The sequence below is a fragment of the Papaver somniferum genome, chromosome 3, assembly GCF_003573695.1.
Source record: "Papaver somniferum cultivar HN1 chromosome 3, ASM357369v1, whole genome shotgun sequence".
Lineage (NCBI taxonomy): Eukaryota > Viridiplantae > Streptophyta > Magnoliopsida > Ranunculales > Papaveraceae > Papaver > Papaver somniferum.
Window position 1 is genome coordinate 148,513,748 of NC_039360.1, and position 7,510 is coordinate 148,521,257.

The window sequence follows — 7,510 nt, forward strand, 5'->3', positions numbered from 1 at the left end:
CTCCACTTCGAACCTGTAAATCAAAGACAAAAAGACAAAGTAAAAAGGAACAAATAAATAAAAAAAAAAAATAAACCTAAAAATTCTACCTAAGCACAAATCCGCGTCGGCGGCGCCAAAATGATTATAGATTTTTCGTGGGTTGTAGTAATAAAGGTTCGAACTCTAAGACTTGTGAAGGTAAAGGATTTTTTTAGACTTATAAAAATATATATACAAAATATTAACAATTTTGGGCGAGAGGTAACCAAGACACTAGATTCCACTACTACGCAAGATTGAATGATAAATATTTCAAAACTCTATTCAATTCTTAAGTCCTCTTTTATCTTTAATTCACTATCAATCATACAAATTCTCAAACATTATTTGTAAACCTTAAGCATAGATTATCAAGAGATTAAACCAAGCATAACCTATCAAACTGAATAACAAATAATTAAGACAATCATTCAAACAATTTAAAACTCTGCAAAAGCAGCGATTAGGTGAATTATATAATTAAATGAAATAGTTACCCATTTATGTTGCGTGAATAGCTTCCTCCATTGCCTTGGTTACGAGGGAATTAACTCATCATGTTGGAAAACCTCTCAAAATATTTTATTAAGCTCAATTGATGTTTACAATAAAGAGAAAGATAAGTAAATGTTCTAAAACAGGATTATGCGACCCACAGAAGGCGTCCAAAATTAACGACAAAGCTGAGGTGCTGTTGTCGCTGAAATGCTACGACCCACACCTAGACCCACGGACGTGAGTCATTTTCACTGTTGATAAACGACTGCTGCTGCGAGTCCGTTCTTCGTGTTCTTGGTGTTCTTCATCAGCAGCAGCAGCAGCAGAAGAGTTTGATCAACTCTTGATTTCTGCGTCTGTGGCTCTCCTCTCTTCTCCCAACTCTCGACCGCCTCTCTAGTACTCCCAGGGAACATATTTATACACCTATAGCTCGTTGAATCTCCCTCAATTACTCCATATAATTCTCTTTAACTCGGCAGTAAAGAAAAATATTCTTGGGAATATTTTCTTTCCATTCTTTCTCTGGTACGCATAGATTTCCATCCTGGTCACTCTAGAAGTGCTTAAACACGACCCAAAACGTTTCTAGATCCCTCATGCATGAGAAGAACACGCTCAAATCTTCTCCAATCCCGTGTCCAACCCGTGTTTCCCTGTTTTGCTTCCGTGAATTGTCCAGCTAATTATGGCCAAATTTGATCGAACCAAAAGCCCAAAACGTGTTCCTTAACCTATATCACATCTTCCTACCAAGTTTGAGCCATTGAATCGCACCACAACACCTTCATTTTGTCGATTGAAATTCTGCCAGTTGATGAACCAATTTTCCCGCCAAAAAGTTTATTTGAATTTGAGAAGAAGGTGCCCCTTATCCAGAGTGCTGGGGTGCGAATAGTAATTTGGGTGGAAATAGTAATTTTTGGGGTGGAAATGATATTTTTTCTGGGATCCTCCGGTACATTTCTGGGACGTTTCCGGTGCATTTCTGGGGTGCCTTTCAGTGCATTTCTCCGGGGTGTAAAACATTACTTATTGAGCAACTCTTTCTACACAAGGGGTATTTCTCCAAAAACACCTAAACAAACACAAAAACACCACAATAAGCAAAAATGGGTACTAACAAAATACACAAAAGAGATGAAAATAGACACATAAATGCGTCTATCAAGAATTGCGAATGAGTTGGAGGTATTTCACAATTACTCGCGTTGTACATCAATGGCATACACCCTTCCTTGCTTATTATAATACAACAAAAGATGACTCTTATTTACATAGACTACTCTCTTTTATTTTTGGAACAAGAGAGGATGGAATTGATAAATACTTGATTTTTTTTTTTTGATTTTTTTTTGATAAGGAAACACTTTTGATACATAAGCAAAAAGAAACAAAAAAAAAAAAATTACATGACATTTTGCAAGAGGTAGCCCTTTTTGATGCACCCAGTTAAATTCGATGGTTGTCTTTCTTAATGTAGCCTCCACCTTCTATCCCAACCAACCAAAGAACAAGCTAGTCAAGTTTCGTTCAGTATTCTAAAGTGATTGGCAACTAAAACTTCCGATAGAACACCTCAAGGATGAGGCTATACATGTATTGGTAGATCGTGCGCGTGCAAGTTTCTTATCACTATGTGAATTGTGCTAGAATCAGGGGTGCCTAAATATCTAGACTAAGAATCCTTATGTTTACATACATGCACAAGAGTCAACATTTCAAGGTAAATGAGCTCCATTTTTATGTTTTTTTTCAATTTTTAATTTTTTATTTTGATTTTGTTTTTCATTTTTTTCAAAAAGAAGGAGTTCTTGTTTTCAATTATGGCATATTATCAAAGTATCTACTTTTCACCCACAAACCTAAACTAAACATTGTCCTCAATGTTTCAAAATATGAACAAAATTATAATACAACATATGAAGAGGATCATGTTGAGTAGAGAAAAAGGAAAGAGAATACCCGATTTCGGCGAAAGCAATATTAGAACTCCGTTATTCAAGGCAAGAATCCAACATATGTCAGCCGAGATCATATTGGATTAGCAAAATATACACAAAAGGAACAAAAGGGTTTTAAGAAATTTTATCTACTGGATTATATACAAAAAATTCACCATACACTAACAATCTAAAGAGTTGAGGATCAACCCAAAAGACAAAGTGTAGAGGTTTCAACAGCTTCACACAAATATAACAGGAAATAAACGCAAGTGAAATTGTGAAACAAAATGAGCTACCCCCAAACCTGGATTTTTCAACGGACAAAATTTTGGAAACAAAATCTCGCAGTTTTGGGGGTTCATCATGCACAAGGTCTAGCTCGAAATGAACTGTGCTAGGGACGGGCAAACATGCTAATTCCAACTGTGGCTCCTCAAAGATATTATACTTAGATGCAAAATAGTCCAAAAGGACTTGGGAAGCACACAGTTCCAAACCTAGATTAGGGACTCTCAGAAAAGTCGGTTTGACAATATGGGTACAAACCAAATCTAGGTTGGGTGGAAGGCTATCAGATTGTGACTTAGGCAAGAAAGTGACATCTAAGTGTCTCACATGCATGAGATCAAGAGTATCAATATTATCAGTCACATCAGCATTATCTAAGTCACACTCAAGATGTGTAGCATGCTCATCATCACAAAAAATTTGTACAAGTCCTAATTCAGAATCGTGGTTATCCGATATATTCAAATTATCATCAACAGAAGCAATATATTGTGGCTTAAGTATGGAATCAGACACATCAACTATGTTTTCATGCATAGGATCATTAGTGTCAACAGAAGATTTACCTAAGTCATGCTCTTCACAGGATAATTGCACAATATCTAAATCAGTATCAACATCACATGCATATGGAATACTAGAAGAAATATCATTCATGAAGGTCGGGGCAGAAAAGCCTAATGTATTTGAAACCAAAGGTTCCACAACATTTTCAGCATAGACATGTTCTTCTAACATAACATTATCATCATCATCATCATAGTAATATGCATACTTGTCCCTATTAGCAGTTGTGGTGTCATTGGTCAACTCATGTTCCTCTAGATTAGGTTCATATTCAATATCATACACATGAGAAGGACTAGACATGCTATTTTCAAAGTTCAATTCATTACCACCTATATCATGTGATAGTGTCTCAGTTTCCCTAATGGATTCCCATTGACGGGTTTTCTCCGCAATCTCAGCTAAAAATTTCCATGCATCATCCACAGTTTTATCAAGAAATTCACCATTACACATACACTCAACCATGGCTCGAGATTTAAAGTCTAGTCCCTCATAGAGGATAGCGACAAGTCTCCACTTCTCAAATCCATGGTGTGGACATTCGCTCAACAAATCATTAAAACGTTCAAAATAGTCAAAAACAGTTTCCTCATCCAATTGGACAAAACAATTGATACTTTGACGAATAGCGACGGTCCTATGATGTGGAAAGAATTTTTTGAAAAATAGATTTGTGAGTTGGTCCCAAGTGTTGATCGATTGTGGTCTCAAACCGTAAAACCATGTTTTGGCCCTTTCCTTTAGAGAAAATGTAAACAAACACAATTTCAGAGAGTCTTCAGACATATGATCAGGTTGCATAGTCCGACAAATTTGTTCAAACTCTCTTACATGAGTATAGGGGTTCTCAGAATCGAACCCTCGAAATATAGGAAGTATTTGTATCATGCTTGCATTTATTTTAAAAGGGTTATTGGTTTGAGGTAAGAAAATACATGATAATGGAATTTTTATTGTGGGATACATGTATTCATGGAGAGCACGAGGTTGGCTCATATTGAAAAGACACAAAGCCCACTATTTGGTTTTAATAGGTTTTAGAAAATTTGGACTTAATGGGAAAAGAAAACACTTTGGTTTATTGGGTTTTGAAAACTTTGGTTTTATGGGATAAAAGGCCAAGCCCACTGTTGGGTTTTGGAAAAATTGTTGTGAAACAGAGCCCAACTCTCGGCCTAGAGTTTGGGTACACGGCCCACTAACGACTTCAGCAAGCCCAGAAACTAACGAAGCCCAGGTGAGTTGGTAGGTTCAGTTAAACTTGTTTAGGTTGTTTGTTGGGTTTTTGAAACCCAAAATTTTGATAGGGACAATCCCACAGTTAAGCTCAAATACAAACCCAAAAGTTAACTTAAATTACAAGCCCAACAAAAAATGGAAAAAATTATTACAAGCCCACAAATTAAAAATGGAAGCCCACAGGTTGGGTTCTCTTAATGGGTTTAGGCTTACTTGCTTAAGCACATCCCAGCTGCTCAGTTTGGTTGCAAAAGCCCAGTTGGGCTTTGGATCACAGCAACAGCAGCTCCAACAGGAGGTAGCAGCACCACAAGTTCAGCAACACCACAAGCAGTAGCTGAACAGGGGCAATGTTGCAGGCTTGGCAGCAACAGCTCTACAGGTTCAGCACAGAAGCAAGCTGCACAGGCCAGCAGCACAGGGAAGAGGAAGAAGGTAGCATCAAGTGGCAGGACCAGCTGCAACTCACTCAGCAGCAACAGCAAGGGCTCAGCCAAGCAAAACAGAGTCACAACAGCACAGCAACAGGAGCACCTGGAAAGCTCAACAGAAACTGTCAAGAACAGCAAGAACAACAAGGGAAAATGATGCAAAGATGAAAAATTATGCAAAGATGAAAATGCAAGTTATGATGAGATAAATGCTTACAATAAATGATTATACTAAATGCAAGATATGCAAGTGAATAGCAGCAAAAGAAAGCAAGGAAAAACAGCAACCACACAATGCCAAGTCCCCGGCAGCGGCGCCAAAAACTTGGTAGGCTTGGAAAGATGTGTAAATAAGATGAATAAATGGATGCCTACAGTGATACCGCAAGTGCACGGTGTTGTTGCAGTGAGTGCACAAGTACGGGTCGAATCCACAGAGACTAGGTGTGTGTGATTGAAGCTTTCCTACTTTCCTAAGCTAAGAGTATCCTAAGCAGTAAACTAAGTGGCAGTGATAGTGACAGTGGCAGTTAAACAAAGGCAGTGAGGCTAAGGCAGAGAAGCTAAGGTGTAAATGCACTAGGGGATTTGAATTCACCTTATGGCCTAGCTAGGCAGCATCAATCTAGTTTATGCTCTTGTCCCTAATGGAGCTAAGTGAAGGTTCAAGCCTGCCTATGTTCCAGGGCATACATAGATAGAGAGTTAATTAACTAAGCTCACTAGCATCACCCCTAGCATTGAGTGTCTTCTTACAGCACACTCAATCACAGGTGATGTTTGATCCCTAAGCTTCATAACTTCCCTACTTTAGTTAAATGTGGATGGTTAAGTCCCTAAATTCTCTAGTTCACCCCTAGCATAGAGTGTCTTCTTACAGCACACTCAATCACAGGTGACTTCAATCACCAAGAACACTAACATCCTAATTCAGTTAAACCTACAAGAGTGTTCACTAAGATTTTGCTACCCAACAAGGTCTTCAGGCTTCATCTAAACCCTAACAAGAGTAATTAGAACATATTGACAGTAATTGTAAACATGATAAACATAAAGAGTAATTGAAATTGAAACTTGGAATTAAAACAGAAGATTACAAAACCTAACAGTGGAGAGCACTGGCTAATCCAGGCCTCTAAATGGTGCTCTGGCTAATCCAGGCATACTTTCTACATCCCTAACACTTCCCTTTTATAGTATTACAAAATACCCAAATTTTCAGAAACCCTAAATTGGAAACCCTAATTTTTAAATTGGAAATTAAACTCACTGATTCTCTGAATTTGTCTCCCCTGTGCTCGACCCATGCTTCCTTCTCGTCCTCTCCTTCTTTTCCCATACTCTCTGATGCTCATGTCGACTGGTGCTCAAACCCTATCTATCTTAGATTTATCTCATAGGGTGAATGAGATAGAGGTGAGATAGATAGAGTTTAGAATGATGGGTCTTGGTTTCTGGGATGTCGGGTGAAGGTGGAAGTGGTGAAGCTCGAGGTGGAGGCAGAGAGCAGTTCTGCCATGGTCGGGGAAGAAGTTGCAGTGGGAGAAGAAGATGAAATTTGGGGAGAAGAGAGCTCGATGGATAATGAGATTAGGGTCTGTTTGTTTGGGGTGTAGGTGTTCGGTTGCTAGGGTGTGAAGCAGGGATAGAGAATTTTTACGAACAGCGAGTAAAGAGCGTTGGATGATCTCATATAGATTGAATCGAACGGCTACGATGGAGAGGTATGTAGCGACCGTTGGATTATGAGATACAACAAAACTGACGGCTTCAGATGGAGTTAGGTACCATGGTGTTTGACAGGAGCTTCGGATTTTGATGCACAATGATGAGGCGGTCGTTGGATGATGAGATGGATCCAGTCTGACGGCTCTCATGGAAATGGGTATGAATAATGGAAATGGATTTGGTTTTGGTCCTTGGGTATGCCAAGCCCATATCTTCTTTAAGAACAATTCTTCCTCTTCAAGCCCACTTCTAGTTGATCCGGCTCTTGCAATCATCATTCTTCGCTGCCTTTCTGCGGGAGTCTTTGCCGTTTCTTTGCTATTTTTGCTCCGTGAGTTAACCAGGCTTTATTTAGTACCTAAAAATGCAAAATTAATTAAGAAAAGTATTTATTCTTGAAAACAACGAAAACACGGAATATGGGATAAAATGTAGAATTAATGCACAAAAGATGAGTTAAATGCCAAGAAAAATATATAGAAATATGCACTTTTTAGCACTCATCACTTTTTAGCACTCATCTATATATATAGAAATATGCACTTTCTATGGGACTGAGGCTCAGCATGAAATTCCTTCGCCGTCAGTCAAGAACTTCTTCAACACAGGAGAGGTAGTCAATCAAGAAGCATGTAATTCGCAAAGGGAAACCAAGATGAAGAAGAGGCCGCTTCAGCACTCTCCAGCAGAAGCCGCTTCAACATTCTCTCCAGCAGAAGCTGCTTCAACTCTCGTCGGTTCCTGCTCGCTCCAGAAGCTGCTCTAATGCTCTCCAGGACCTGCTCGCTC